The sequence below is a fragment of the Oryctolagus cuniculus genome, chromosome 17 (genome assembly GCF_051225735.1).
Source record: "Oryctolagus cuniculus isolate XC-2025 breed Fujian yellow rabbit chromosome 17, ASM5122573v1, whole genome shotgun sequence".
In the NCBI taxonomy this organism is placed as follows: Eukaryota; Metazoa; Chordata; class Mammalia; order Lagomorpha; family Leporidae; genus Oryctolagus; species Oryctolagus cuniculus.
In genome coordinates, this window is record NC_142883.1 from 67,596,656 (window position 1) to 67,610,663 (window position 14,008).

General features: G+C 46.0%; 1 pseudogene; it reads left to right on the forward strand.

Moving 5' to 3' along the window:
* The first annotated feature begins 12,340 nt into the window (after window positions 1-12,340).
* LOC127489411 (nucleus accumbens-associated protein 1 pseudogene) lies at window positions 12,341-13,778 on the forward strand (annotated as a pseudogene).
* The last annotated feature ends 230 nt before the right edge of the window (window positions 13,779-14,008 follow it).

The window sequence follows — 14,008 nt, forward strand, 5'->3', positions numbered from 1 at the left end:
AAGGGGACAGGCAGCCAGGTCAGGAGAATGAAGGCGGCTGTGAGAGGCCGACGCGTCCAGCCCCAGCGGTGCTGCTTCCAGATGACACCCTGGTGGCCACCGCCAAGAACATGCCTGGGGACAGCGCAGATCTGTTTGCAGACGGTGCGGCAGAGGACAGCGGTGCAGCCAACGGGCACCTGTGGCTCACGGTCATCATGGGGACAGGAGCAGCGCATCGACCTGCACATGATCCGGCCGCACATGAAGGTGGTCACCCAGGAGGGGAGGCCCCCCGGGTACCCGTGGTCACCCATGAAGGGGAGGCCCCCCCCAGGTGCCCATGATCACCCACGGAGTTGAGGCCACCCCATTACCACGTGCTCACCCACGGAGGTGAGGCCTCCTCAGTTACCATGTGGTCACCCATGGAGGTCAGACAACCCCCCCCCCGGGTACCCGTGGTCCCCCATGGAGGTGAGGCCCCCCCAGTTACCATGTGCTCACCCATGGAGGTGAAGCCACCCCGGGTACTAGTGCTCACCCACGGAGGTGAGACTCCTGGGTACCCATGGTCACCCACAGAGGTCGGACCCTCCCAGGTACCTGTGGTCACCCATGGAGGTCAGACCCCCCCCAGGTACCCGTGGTCACCCACGGAGGTCAGACCCCTCCCGGGTATCCGTGGTCACACACGGAGGTGAGCCCCCCCAGGTACCCGTGGTCATCCGGGACGCCAGACCCCCTGCTGGGCCCGGAAGACCCTCCGTGCCCCTGCGTGGCTCAGAGCCCAGCGACGGCCGCCCTCACAGGTTACCACAGCGAGGGCCTCAACGCCATCATCGTCTATGCCGCCAGCTTCCTCCAGGACAGCAGCTGCCCGGACTACCACTAAGTCCTGGAGAACCTCTTCCTGTGAGCGGGCGGGGAGGGGCCAGGAGTGCAGGGCGGGCGGGAGGCGGGGAGGGGCCAGGACGGGCAGGGTGGGCGGAGGCAGGGCGGGTACCGCTCGCCCGGGCTCCCCCTGCTGGCCCACTCTCAAGGCCTGGGCCTTTCTTGTAGGTAGGCCGGCGCCGCGGCTCACTAGGCTAATCCTCCGCCTTGTGGCAACGGCACACCAGGTTCTAGTCCCTGTCGGGTCGCCGGATTCTGTCCCGGTTGCCCCTCTTCCAGGCCAGCTCTCTGCTGTGGCCAGGGAGTGCAGTGAAGCATGGCCCAAGTACTTGGACCCTGCACCCCATGGGAGACCAGGAGAGGCACCTGGCTCCCGCCATCGGATCAGCGCGGTGCGCTGGCTGCAGCGCCCCAGCCACGGCGGCCATTGAAGGGTGAACCAATGGCAAAAGGAAGACCTTTCTCTCTGTCTCTCTCTCTGTCCACTCTGCCAGTCAAAAAAAAAAAAAAAAAAAAAGAATTCTTGTAGGTAGGTAGTAAATAAGATCCAATATCTTGGAGGATTCTAATCTTAGAATAGTGAGAAATTATGACTTGTGCTTTTATAATGTGATAATATTTAAATATTACTGTGATATATGATTATCTGCAGAAATACTGAGTAACAGAAACTGTAATATCCCAAATTCTTGTACATGAGCTTACATCAGATATCTGTTGCTCTCCTAGCCTACAGTACACTGAGTAGACCAAATGTACATGTAGTATTAACCTTTATTATAATTTGTCTTTTCTTTTTCCCATATATCTTTTACAGTACTAAAGACTTCTTTCAGAGTACCTAAGAAAGGTTAAAATGCAAATGTGATTAATTAAGTGCTGTTTGTTAATGCCCTTTTAGGGCTCTTCAGCAAACAGGGCAGTTACGGCTGAAACAGTAATTATTTGAAAGGATTCAGTAGTAAAGAAATATGTATTTTATTTATTTTTTGTTACCATTCACTTCACAATTTGAATTTTTCTTTAGTAAATGTTTATGATAACATGATGCATTTATGATAACATAATATAATAAACAGTAAAAGTTTATTATAACAAGAAAACCCAGGAACAACAAAGTATAAAGTATTTTCAGTATTCTTTGAGAATTTCTATACTGAACTAAGTTGCATAAGATCTTGACTTTTTTTAGGAAAAGAAAGTGTGGATTCAATATTAGTACATTTTAGCATTGTAGAGGACCATGTATATTTTTGAAGAAATACTTTGAGTTCATTGTGCTTAGGGTACATTAGTTCTGCTGCTTGTCTCACAGTTCTATAAAATATATGTGAGAAGCATTGTGTACCTTGAAACTCATTTGAATATTATACTGTCTACTTTTCTATGGTAAATATGGAGAATTTGGGTAGTTTGTGTTCTTATTTGTATCTATATTCCATCATCCTTCCTGAGACTGTGTCATTTATTTCCTCAGATCCCAGGCTGGCTTTATGTGGAGAATGATGCCTTGTATACAGGAAGCACTTCAGAATGTGGCAAGTGAGAACATTTTTACAATTTGTTTATGAATTCCAGAAATGAGATGGTAAGTGAAACACTTGACATCTTTATTTTCTAGCACTCGGAATCAGTGTAACTAGTCAGTCGCTCAAGTGTCACAGACACTACAAAAGCTTTATGTGCCTGTGGAATTCTGGAAGGGCAGCCTCACAGTGGTGAAGCACCCATACTGTTGTGGTTTTTCACTGTGCCCTGCCCGTCCTACTTAAATAAGAGCTGTAGTTGTCCAAATCCTACTTTTAGTCCTAAAGGGTAATATAAAGCTAGAATTTGCCACGTTAAATAATAGAGAGATTCCCCTGAACCTGTCAAGGCCGATCACAACAAGCAAAAACATGAATGTGAAAGGTAGTTGAATAAATATTAATGATTTAGCATGTAACTGAGGAATGTTAATATGATATATGTGAACTATATGATGGCAGTAGTATTAGGAAGGGTAAATATGATAATAAAAATCACCAAGTCAAAATGGAGGGAGAGCATGGATTTCAGGGGCAGAAAAATGTCTTCATATGTGTATAAATTTACTGGTGAATTCTATCTTACAGTTTCATTTGTAGTTTAATTATAATAAATAACAGACATAATATAAAGAGAAATGTTGTATTGTGAAGATATAATGTTATCTTTTAGTTTATTTTGTCCTTGAATATTTGAAGATTAAAATATCTTAGTATTACTGAATTATGACTATGTTTTGAAAAATTCCTGAGGTAACTTTGCACAATAAATACTGTTGTTGTTCACTCAATATTTTTAATCAATGCTTGTCATTGTTATAATGTTAGCATATTAATTTGTTGTAATAAAAAGGCAAGATAAAAAGTTAGGATAATACAGTATACTATGTAAAAGCAGGCTTTCAATAGTTGGCAGGCCAACACTGCTATTAAATAGTATTATAGTGTTTAAAGTGTGAAATTAATATTTTTCTACCAGGTAGGCAGTAGCTCTTATAATGTAATGAGCTTAATTGTGAATTTGACATTGGGTTAAATGTAGAATTCATAGAAGCACAGTGCTGGTTTATATTCTTTTAATATTGTTAACAGTCAAAACCTAGAAAAATGTAGCAGTGTCACGTTAAAATAGCAACAGAATTATTAGTAAAATTTGCTTTAGAAAATGAAAATTATTTTTCGGTTGCCGTTATAGCTTTTTCAAACTAACTACTAACAAGGTATTAGAAAAAACATAAAATTTCCAATGTTTGGAAGTCCTTTTGTGTAACAACTATTTAAACTGACTCAGAAATCCTAACCTTTCTTCATAATCAGACAGTTCAGGCCTTAGGCCTACCACTGACACACTAGAGCTTATGTCCAGGGTAAAGATTTGCCTTAGTTTCTCATCTGTAAAAAGGGTATTATATTGTGTGATCTGCTTCCCTCCCACAACTTTTTTAAATACTGGGGTAAAATAAGTAAAATAAAGGCTCTTGAAAATCTAAATGCAAAGCCATCATATTTTGTATTTTTTTGTGCTAACCCCATGCAAGCAGAAAGCTTTATGCCTTGGTGTTCACCCTCCAACACATGCACCCTTTTGCAGCATATGTTGAAGTTTTACTAATTTTTGAATTCTGTCTTGTTTTTTTTTTATGGGAATCACTGTTTTTTTTTTCATTATTTTTATAATGTAGCATTAGATTGCTGGTTTTAAGGATGAATAGATTGTCATTGTTTGAAAATAATATCTAAACATAATGTGTTGCTTAAAATACTTTGAAGACTTTGGGCAGTCTTTGCCTCTATTTCCTCACTTTTGAAGTGGGGATAATAAAATAGAATTGACAGGGGGTTTATGGGATAATGTGCACTTGGTAAATGCTAAATAATGATTAATTGCTTTTATGTTACAGTTTGTTCCATCATCATCATCGTTGTCATCATCATTAACAATTTGATATTGTAGGAAATTTTTATAGTGTACTAGGCTAGAGATGCCAGCAAGAAAAGACAAGCAGTATGACTTATAGGGAAATAGATTTATTACCTGAAAGACAGCTAAGAATTAGCTTAACCTGGGGCTTTTATTAAAACTCTAAATCTCTGATATATTATTTCAAATTTTCTTTATATAGCAAATTTATGGACTTGGCAAAAAAGGAACATGGTACTATTAGTGTAAGGTTAGAGGTGATATCAAGAACTATAACAAATAAATCATGAAATTTAAAATCCATGGACCCTAACTATAGCTTCATATGTCTTATACTCACAGATTTATTTTTGTGGCCTACGAGGTTTTACTATGATTTCTATTTCTTTGTGGTTTTCTTCATTGATTCAGAGAGGTAGAAAACAAACAGACTTAACTCCTATGACACTTGTATGGGGTTATATAATGCCTGAATGGTTTTAAGCCACATCTTGCTTTGGAAGTGGGTTGGTTTAAATTTAATTATTTGGCTTCCAACTCATTTGCAATGATGTGTTGTGAGAATATATTATTAGTTTTATGAAATACATCTTACAGGTTTTACAGACCAATGTTACATTTTTTTGTCAAGTTACATGTGAGAGAACACTGCCAGATGTGAAGGAAGAGAGAGTTTCCTGTGTGTGCTGCAGTGGATGTTTAACTTAGGGAATGGAGCACACATGGCCACATGGTGGAAGGAATGTTGTTTCTCCATCCTCCCCCCCCTTCCCAAGGGCAACTGACCTTCTCCTTGCCAAAAGAGGCGAGCCCTTGCCAGCACGTATGACTACAGACTATTACATTAATCTGTCTAGCTGCAGTACCAGCTGCTTGCATGTTTTTAGTTATCTTATTAGATGGTATAACAGTGACCTATTGAATAAACTGAAGGTGCACATTTTTAAACTTTCCTTTTATTATGCTATGTTTCCAAAAATGCCTCCAACTTTGTTGTTCAAGATATCTTTATCTATTTGGGTTCTTTTAAAGTGCTTCTACATGAGTTTTAGGATTGTTTTTTCTAGTTCTGTGAATACTGTCTTTATTATTTTGGTGGTAATTACATTGAAGCTGTGAATTGCTTCAGATAACATGGACTTCTACTAGTATTAATTTTTCTAATCTGCGTACAGAGAAGAACTTTGTATTTTCTTTTGTCTTCTTCACAATCTTTCATCAGTGCTTTGCAATTTTTGTTGTAGATGCCTTTCACGTCCTTGGTTAAATTTATTCTGGGTGATGGGAGGGCAGATCTTGCCCTCACAGTTAAACTGTTAAGACTCTCATGTCCCATTTGGGAGTGCCTGGGTTCAATACCCGATTTCACTACTTAATCCAGCTTCCTGCTAATCCAGACCTGCAGAGGCATTGGTAATGACTCAAGTAATTTGCCTTCCATTTCTGGGACCTGGGTTGAGTTCTTGGCATTTAGGCCTGACCTAACCCTTTCTGTTGTGGGCATTTAGAGATTGAACCAGCAAATGGGAGCTGCCTGTCTCTGTCTGTGTCTCTCTCTCAAATACATTTTTAAAAATTAAAGCTTATTTCAAGATATTTCATTTTTCTATAACTATTGCAAATAGGATTGCTCTTAATTTCTTTCTTAATGAGCTCATTATTGATGATAAAAATACTGTTGATTTTTAGGTCTCAATTTTGTCTCCTGCAGCTTTACTGAATTCATTTATCAGTTCTGATACTGATAGTCTCTTGGTGGAGTCTACATTACTCTGTATAAAGAGTTACATCATCTGCAAATGGGGATACTTCAACTTCTTCCTTTCTTTCTTTCTTTTTTTTTTTGACAGGCAGAGTTAGACAGTGTGAGAGAGAGAGAGAAAGGTCTTCCTTCCGTTGGTTCACCCCCCCAATGGCCACCGCAGCCGGTGTGCTGTTACAATCCAAAGCCAGGAGCCAGGTGCTTCCTCCTGGTCTCCCATGTGGGTGCAGGGCCCAAGCACCTGGGCCATTCTCCACTGCCTTCCCGGGCCACAGCAGATTGCTGGACTGGAAGAGGAGCAACAGGGACAGAAGCCAGCGCCCTGACTGGGTCTAGAACCCGGGGTGCCAGTGCCGCAGGTGGAGGATTAGCCTATTGAGCTGCAGCACCAGCCGACTTCTTCCTTTCTTATGTGTCTTTTATTTTGTTCTATTGGATAATGGCACTGGCTAAAACTTTTCATACTATATTGAATATGAATGGTCAGGAGTGAACATCCTTGTCTGATTCCAGGTTTTAGAGCAAATGCTGTTGTCATGTATAACTTTATTTTTAAAACATTTTTAATTATTTATTTTGTGAAAGTGTTACAGGGGGAGGGAGAGCAAACGAGATCTATCTACTGGTTCACTCCCCAGTTGGCCCTAGGCCAGTCCAAAGCCAGGAGCTTCTTCCCAGTCTCCCACATGGAACTTGTCTTCACAATCCAAGTTACATTTCATTGAATTTTGTATATATTTTTTGAGATTTCTTTTTGGTCGGCACCGCAGCTCTCTAGGCTAATCCTCCTGTGGCACCCGCACACCAGGTTCTAGTCCCGGTTGGGGCACTGGTTCTGTCTCAGTTGCTCCTCTTCCAGTCCAGCTTTCTTCTGTGGCCCTGGAAGGCAGTGGAGGATGGCCCAAGTGCTTGGGCCCTGCACCTACATGGGAGACCAGGAGGAAGCACCTAGCTCCTAGCTTCAGATTGGCACAGCGCGCCAGCTGTGGTGGCCATTGGGGGTGGGTGAACCAACGGAAGGAAGACCTTTCTCTCTGTCTCTCTCTCTCTCCCTGTCTAACTCCGCATGTCAAAAAAAAAAGAAAAGAAAGAAAAATTTCTTTTCATTTGTTTTGGCTCTGATCTTTTTTTAAAGATTGGTTTATTTGAGAAGCTGGTGTTGTGGCATAGCTGGTAAAATGACTACCTGCAATGCCAGCATCCTGTATAGGCACCAGTTCAAGTCCTGGCTGCCCCACTTCCAATTTAGTTCCCTGCTAATGCACCTGGGAGAGCAATGGAAGAAGTCCAAAGTGCTTGGACCCCAGAATCCATGTGGAAGACCCAGAAGAAGATCCTGACTCCTGACTTCGGTCTGGCCCAACCCTAGTCCTTTATGTTCAGTTTGGAAGTGAACCAGCGGATGAAAGATATCTCTTTCTGTCTCTTCCTCCTCTCTGTATAATTCTGCTGTTCAAATAAATAAAACAAATAAAAAAACAATTAAAAAGTGATTGATTTATTTGAAAGGCAGAGTGGCAGAAGGAAGGGGGAGGGAGGGAGAGAGAGCTTTCACCTGCTGGTTTCACAAATAGCCACAAACATCCAGGTCTGGGTCAGGCCAAAGCTAGGAGCCAAGAACTCCATCCTGGTTTTACACATGAGTGGCAGAGGCTCAAGTACTTGAGTCATCATCTGCTTCTTCCAAGGTGCATTAGTGTGGAGCTAGATTAAATGTGGAATAACTGGGTCTAGTGCTGTAGCATACTAGGCTAAGCCTCTGCCTGTGGCACTGCCATCTCATATGGTTGCTCATTTGTATCCAGGCTGCTCTTCTTCCAATCCAGCTTTCTGCTATGGCCTGAGAAAGCAGTGGAAGATGGCCTAAGTGCTTGGGCCCATGCATGTGTGTGGGAGACCCAGAAGAAACTCCTGGATCCTGGCTTCAGAACAGCCTAGCACTGGCCATTGTGGCCATTTGGGGAGTGAACCAGCAGATGAAAGATCTTTCTCTCCATCTCCCCCCTCTCTGTAACTCTACCTCTCAAATAAATAAATAAATCTTTAACAAAAAATGGAATAGCTAAGACTGGAACTTGCAGTCCAATATGTGGTACCGGCTTCCCAAGCTATAGCTTAGCCAACTGGATCACAATACCAACCCCAGATCTTTATCAGTTCTTCCATTGTACTAACATTTGGTTTGCTTTATTCTTGTTTTCCTAGGTCCTTGATATACATTGTTAGGTTGCATGTTTTATAACTTTTTTTTTCTTGCTCTTCCTTTTTTTTTTTTTTTTTGAAAGACAGAATGACAGAAAAAGAGGGACAGAGAGAAAAAGAGATGTTCCATCTGCTGGTTCATTCTCCAAATGAATGCAACTGCCTGGGCTTGGCCAGGCTGAAGCCTGGAGTCTGGGACTCCATGTGAGTCTTCCATGTGAGTTTTAGGGACCCAAATACTTGGGCTGTCTCCTGCTGCTTTCATAGGCACATTAGCAGGGAGCCGGATCATAAGCAGAACAGGCAGGATTCAAACAGGTGCTCAGATATGGAACATCCATGTCATGAGTGGCAGCTTAACCCCGTGTGGCACAACACCAGGCACTGATCATTTTTTTTTTAATGTAGGGACTTACTATTTTATATTCATCCTTAGGAATCCCCAGAATTTGCATATTTCTCTTAACATTGGCCTGCACAATTCAGAGGCTATCTCCATTTTATATCCTTTTTTTTGGGGGGGGGGGTCTGGTTTCTTCCAAAAGATATCTTGAATTTCAGCTAATATTTTTTCTTCTGCTTGGTCTAGTCTGTTGTTGAGACTTTCGACTGTACTTTTTATTCAACACTGAATTCTCCATTTTCAAGATTTCTGTTTGACTCTTTTTCAAGATCTCTGTATCTTTGCTGAATTTCTCATTAAAGCCCTGAATTGTTTTCTGGCTGTTTTCATCTCAGAGTGTGTTTTCTCTTGTAACTCTGAGCATCCTAGTAATCATTACTTTGAATATTGGGTATTTTTAAGTCTCTTTTCCTTGGAATTTGTTACTCAAACATTACTTTGTTCCTTTGGAGGTGTCATACTGCCTTGCTTTTTCATACTTCAGTGTTCCTACATGGATATTTGTCATCTGGCAGAATAGCTGTTTCTTTCACAAGATTGATTTGTTTATTTGAGGCAAAGTTACAGAGAAAGAGGAAGAGACAGAAAGATCTTCCATCCAGTGGTCACTCCCCCAAATGGCCACAGTGACTAGAGATGGGCTGATCCAGAGCTAGGAACCAGGGGCTTCTTCCAGGTCTCCCCATGCAGGAGCAGGGGCCCAAGTACTTGGGCCATCTTCTCCTGCTTTTCCAGGCCATAACAGAGAGCTGGATGGGAAGAGGAGCAGCTGGGACACAAACCAACAGCCATCTGGGGTGTCAGCACTGCAGGTGGAGGCTTAGACTACTGGCCTCTTCTTTCACTTTTAATCAGTTGATTTCGTGTAAAAGACTTCCTAAAATGTGTATTTGGGTATCTGGTAAGAATTTTGGCTTTATTTTCATGTAGGCACTGTGCAGTCTCCCAATGTCTTCTTTCATAGCAATGGATGACAGTGGCATTTGGGACATGGGGTTCTCTCCTCAGTCCTCAAGGAATGCATGGTTCTTGGCAGCAGCTCATATGGTGGCCCAGGGCCACAAGGGTGCCACCCTCAGTCCGCTGTGCCTGAGGTGCAGGAATGCTGCCCTGAGGTCTGAAGTGGTTGCTCAGGTGCTCACGTAGGCAGGTGTGTTTGCTGTCACAGAGGCACTAAGTCCAGTAAGGATTCAGGTGTTCCTGGAGTGCCAGCCCCATGCTTCCATACAATGCCTGAATACTCATCTGCCTTTTATTTTAACCCCAGTTACTCTCTCTGTGTTGTACTGCCTGGAGTTGGGGGTTGAGGGAGGATTGGAATGAGCAGTTTTGTGGCCACCTATGCTACAATACTAGATCAAACCTAAGCCCTTCAGCCTGCAAAAAAAAGCCTGCAGAATTGGGTGTGGTCAAGTGCCAATTTGTCATGATCTGCCAACAGTTGACATGGACTCACCATCTGAGACCACTATAACCAACCACATGTGATGCTGGCCTGGATATAATTCTAATTCACTGGGGCTGTGGTCTCCACTTGGGACAAGGGCTGGTCCTCTGTCTACAAGCACTGACCTTGGGACTGTTAGTACCTGCCAAGCAATGGTTTTACCAGATCTGTGATGCAGTTCTGTGCTCACTTTATTGCCCTACTCCCTAGTGGCTGGACCTTGTTCCTTGCTTGCCTGTGGTCAGGGAACAAGGAATGGGGGAGATCTCTTGGCTGCGCATTTTGAGAGTAAGTTGGCATTATCTTGTAGTTGTGTGCCAAGCCCTTAGGAGGTTGAAGGTGATGCAGGCTGAAAGAGTTGTCTGTTCCTGCCTGGGTGCAGCTCTTCACCTGGTGTTAGGGCTGGTTTGTCTCTGTCTGCACATGCAGGTCTGGTTATAGGCACCTTGCTGTCTATCTGGTGCCACTGTAGTGGGACTGTCACTGATCTCACTTTCCTGCCCTACTCCTTAGTGGTTGAAGTCTTTGCTGTCTGCTTGAAGGTAAGCAGCTTTCAGCATAGGTCCTAACTTGCTTTACTTTCAGAGACTGAGTTCCCTCATTACCTGTGTTTTAAGTAAAAATGAGGTAATTATAGATAACATCAGTGTTTATCCTGTTAATCATAGCACCTGCACTCCTAACATTGTAGCTTACCCATATCTGGTGCCACAATTTACAGTCTGATGCAGATATACTTAATTTACACTTCTCATATTTCCATTAATTATAATTAGATATTCCTTCTTCTATTTGTTTAGTATTTTTTAAATCGTACTTTTTTTATTTTTATTTTTTGCCAGGCAGAGTTAGTGAGAGAGAGAGAGAGAGACAGAGAGAAAGGTCTTCTTCTGTTGGTTCACCCCCTAAATGGCTGCTACAGCCGGCGTGCTGTAGCAATCCAAAGCCAGGAGCCAGGTGCTTCCTCCTGGTCTCCCATGCAGGTGCAGGGCCCAAGCACTTGGGCCATCCCCCACTGCACTCCCTGGCCACAGCAGAGAGCTGGACTGGAAGAGGAACAACCGGGACTAGTACCTGGCACCCTAACCAGACTAGAACCCGGGGTGTGCCAGTGCCGCAGGCAGAGGACTAGCCAAGTTAGCCATGGCGCTGGCCAAAATCGTACTTTTAAAATGGTATAAAAGTATATACTCTTCTATATTGAATATTGGAATAATGGAATATTGGAATAATTCTTTGCTAGAAGTCTTTCACTAATATGTGTTGTACATATTTGAAACAGATTCAGAAATTTACTGTCCCATTTTTCCTTTGCATTTGATAAGATGAAAGTGACATAATTAATACACTGGTTTAAAAAGTATCAGGCTGTACTTCGGGACTTTAGAAGTGTGTAAATGAACCCTTTAGTATCCAGTTCAGCTGTCTGACCTTTGGCTTCTTCAGCTTCAGATATTCCACCATCTGCCTGTGACTGAGTCCTGCTTAAAGTCCTTTCATCCTGCCCTGGCCTTTTCTGTTTTCTCTCTACTGAAATCTCTGTGAGATGGCGTGACTGGTTGGCTGGCTGACTTTTGAACTGTGTGATTGGCTCTGAGAGCTCCATCTCTTAGCGCTGGGTTCACACAGCTGGGATCCGTCCCCGGCCTCTCTCTCTAACTTGCTGAGCTTCCCGTGATGATGATCTCGTCTTAACCACTAATTTCATCATCAGTAGAAGCCCAGTATTGCTCCTTAAGCAAGTGTTGGAGATCTTCAGTGCTAGACTGTGTGACGTAGTCTTACACTCTTGGCCAGGATTGTAGTTTTTTGACTTTCTTAAGTTAGATCCATCAAGACATTGATTTCTGTCCAAAAGCTACCCAGAATTAGGATGGAAACTATCATATAAGATACAGTATAATTTTCTATAATGTATTATAGATACATATTTGGAACCATATCATATTGGTGTCATATTTGGACCAATAATTCAAATATTTTCTAGATCTGTATTAGCACATAATTTAGTCATTTATACATCATTTTTTAAAACAATTAAATTCAACAATGAGTGGCCGCCGCGGCTGCCGCAGCTGCTTAGGTGGAGGCCATGGAGGCCACGGAGGCTGCAGAGGCGGAGGCCGAGGCCCCTGACAGGGGCCGCAACCGCTGCTGCAGATCCTGTCCAGGAGCCCCCGGAGCGCGGCCACCGTGCAGCCCCGCCATGGCGCAGAGCCTGCAGATGGAGATCCCCAACTTCAGCAATGGCATCTTGGAGTGCCTCAGCCAACAGCGCTTGCAGGGCTGCCCTGTGAGGTGTCGGTGGTGGTCAAGGGCCGTGCTGGCCGCCAACAGCTCTTACTCCTGGGACCTGTGCAACAGCAGCCGCAGTGCCCTGGTGGAGCTGCCGGCGGCCGTGCAGCTGCGGTCGTTCCAGCAGACCCTGAGCTTCTGCTACACGGGCCGCTGAGCACGAACGTGGAGGACCAGTTCCTGCTCACGGACACGGCGGGCTTCCTGCAGATCCAGGAGATCCTGGAGAAAGGCGCTGAGTTCTTCCTAAAGGTGAACTCCCGGAGCGGCGACTCGCAGGGCCTGCACACCTAGGGGCGCCCTCCTCCTAGCCACAGAGCCCCGTGATGCAGACTTCCGGCTGGCCGGCCTGCAGCTCGCCACTGCCCCTCGTGTCACGGGTCAGGACGGAGCAGCAGGAGTCGGACTCTGCAGTGCACGCCCGGGGCCAAGCGGCTGTGAGACGGTGGCCCCAAGGTGGCCGGGGGCGGCGGCGGCAGTGGCAGTAGCTGCAAGATGGCCAAGTTCTCCATGCTGAACCTGGCGGCCAACCGGCAGCCCTGGCAGCAGGCCCCCGCCAGGGTGGCCTTGGCCGCGGGGGGTGGGGCAGGGCAGCCAGCCAGCCGGGCAGTGGCGGCAGCTGCGGGCGTGGAAAGCTGGCCCAGCAGGTCGGAGCGCAGGAGCCCGGGCACCTGGAGCCCCTACACCAGCAACAGCCCGGCTCCTACCATGAGGAGGAGGACGCGGGGAGGAAGGCTTGGATGAGCAGTGCCGGCAGATCTGCAACAGGTGCACCGTGCACAGCTGGATGAACGTGGGCCCCACAGCCAAGAAGGTTGAGGCCCTCCTGGAACCCGCAGTCGGATCCAGGTGCCACAAGATTGGTGTCGCTCCCAGCCCAGCTCCTCGACCAGATCAGCACCCGTTGTCACCCCAAGCTCCAGGACGAAGGCGGCCCCTCCGAGAAGCCGCAGCTGGTGGCCGGCGCCAAGGTGTGCATCACGAGGGCGCAGCTCAGGAACCCGGCACCAGGTCTTGCCGGCCGCTCCTCGCCTCCTCCTTTGACCGGAACGCACTGGCCCCCAGCTGTGGCACCAGCAAACCACTGGACAGCCGCGCCCTCAAGGACCACTGCCGGAACTTCAAGGAGAGCGAGAGGAACGCCATCGGGGCCAGCGTGTACTCCAACGCGCGCCGGGTCGTGCGCCAGAGCTGGATGCCCAAGCTGAAGCTGCTCACCTGAGGGCGACCCTACACCGCCTGCATCAGCGACTGGGGTAAGACAGAGCCTGAGGTGAAGGGCGTGGAGCATGGCTTCCAGCCGGCCAGGCACAAGGGCGAGAGGCCCCTAGGCGGAGGCCCTGCAGTAACCGCGCCCCACACCCCAACCAGGGGGGCTGTCACACTCCCTCCACCCCACCCGGGGGGGCCGTCACTCCCCCCCACCCCCATGTCCTGTCACAGACATCTCGGTCAGGAGCTACTCTCTGTCTCTCCCCAGTCCCCGCGGGGGGCGCTGCATGCTCCTGGGCCCCTCTCCCCTGTCTCAGCTCTCAGCCCCTTCCCCACTGTGAGAGGCCAGGAGGAGCAGGCATAGGTG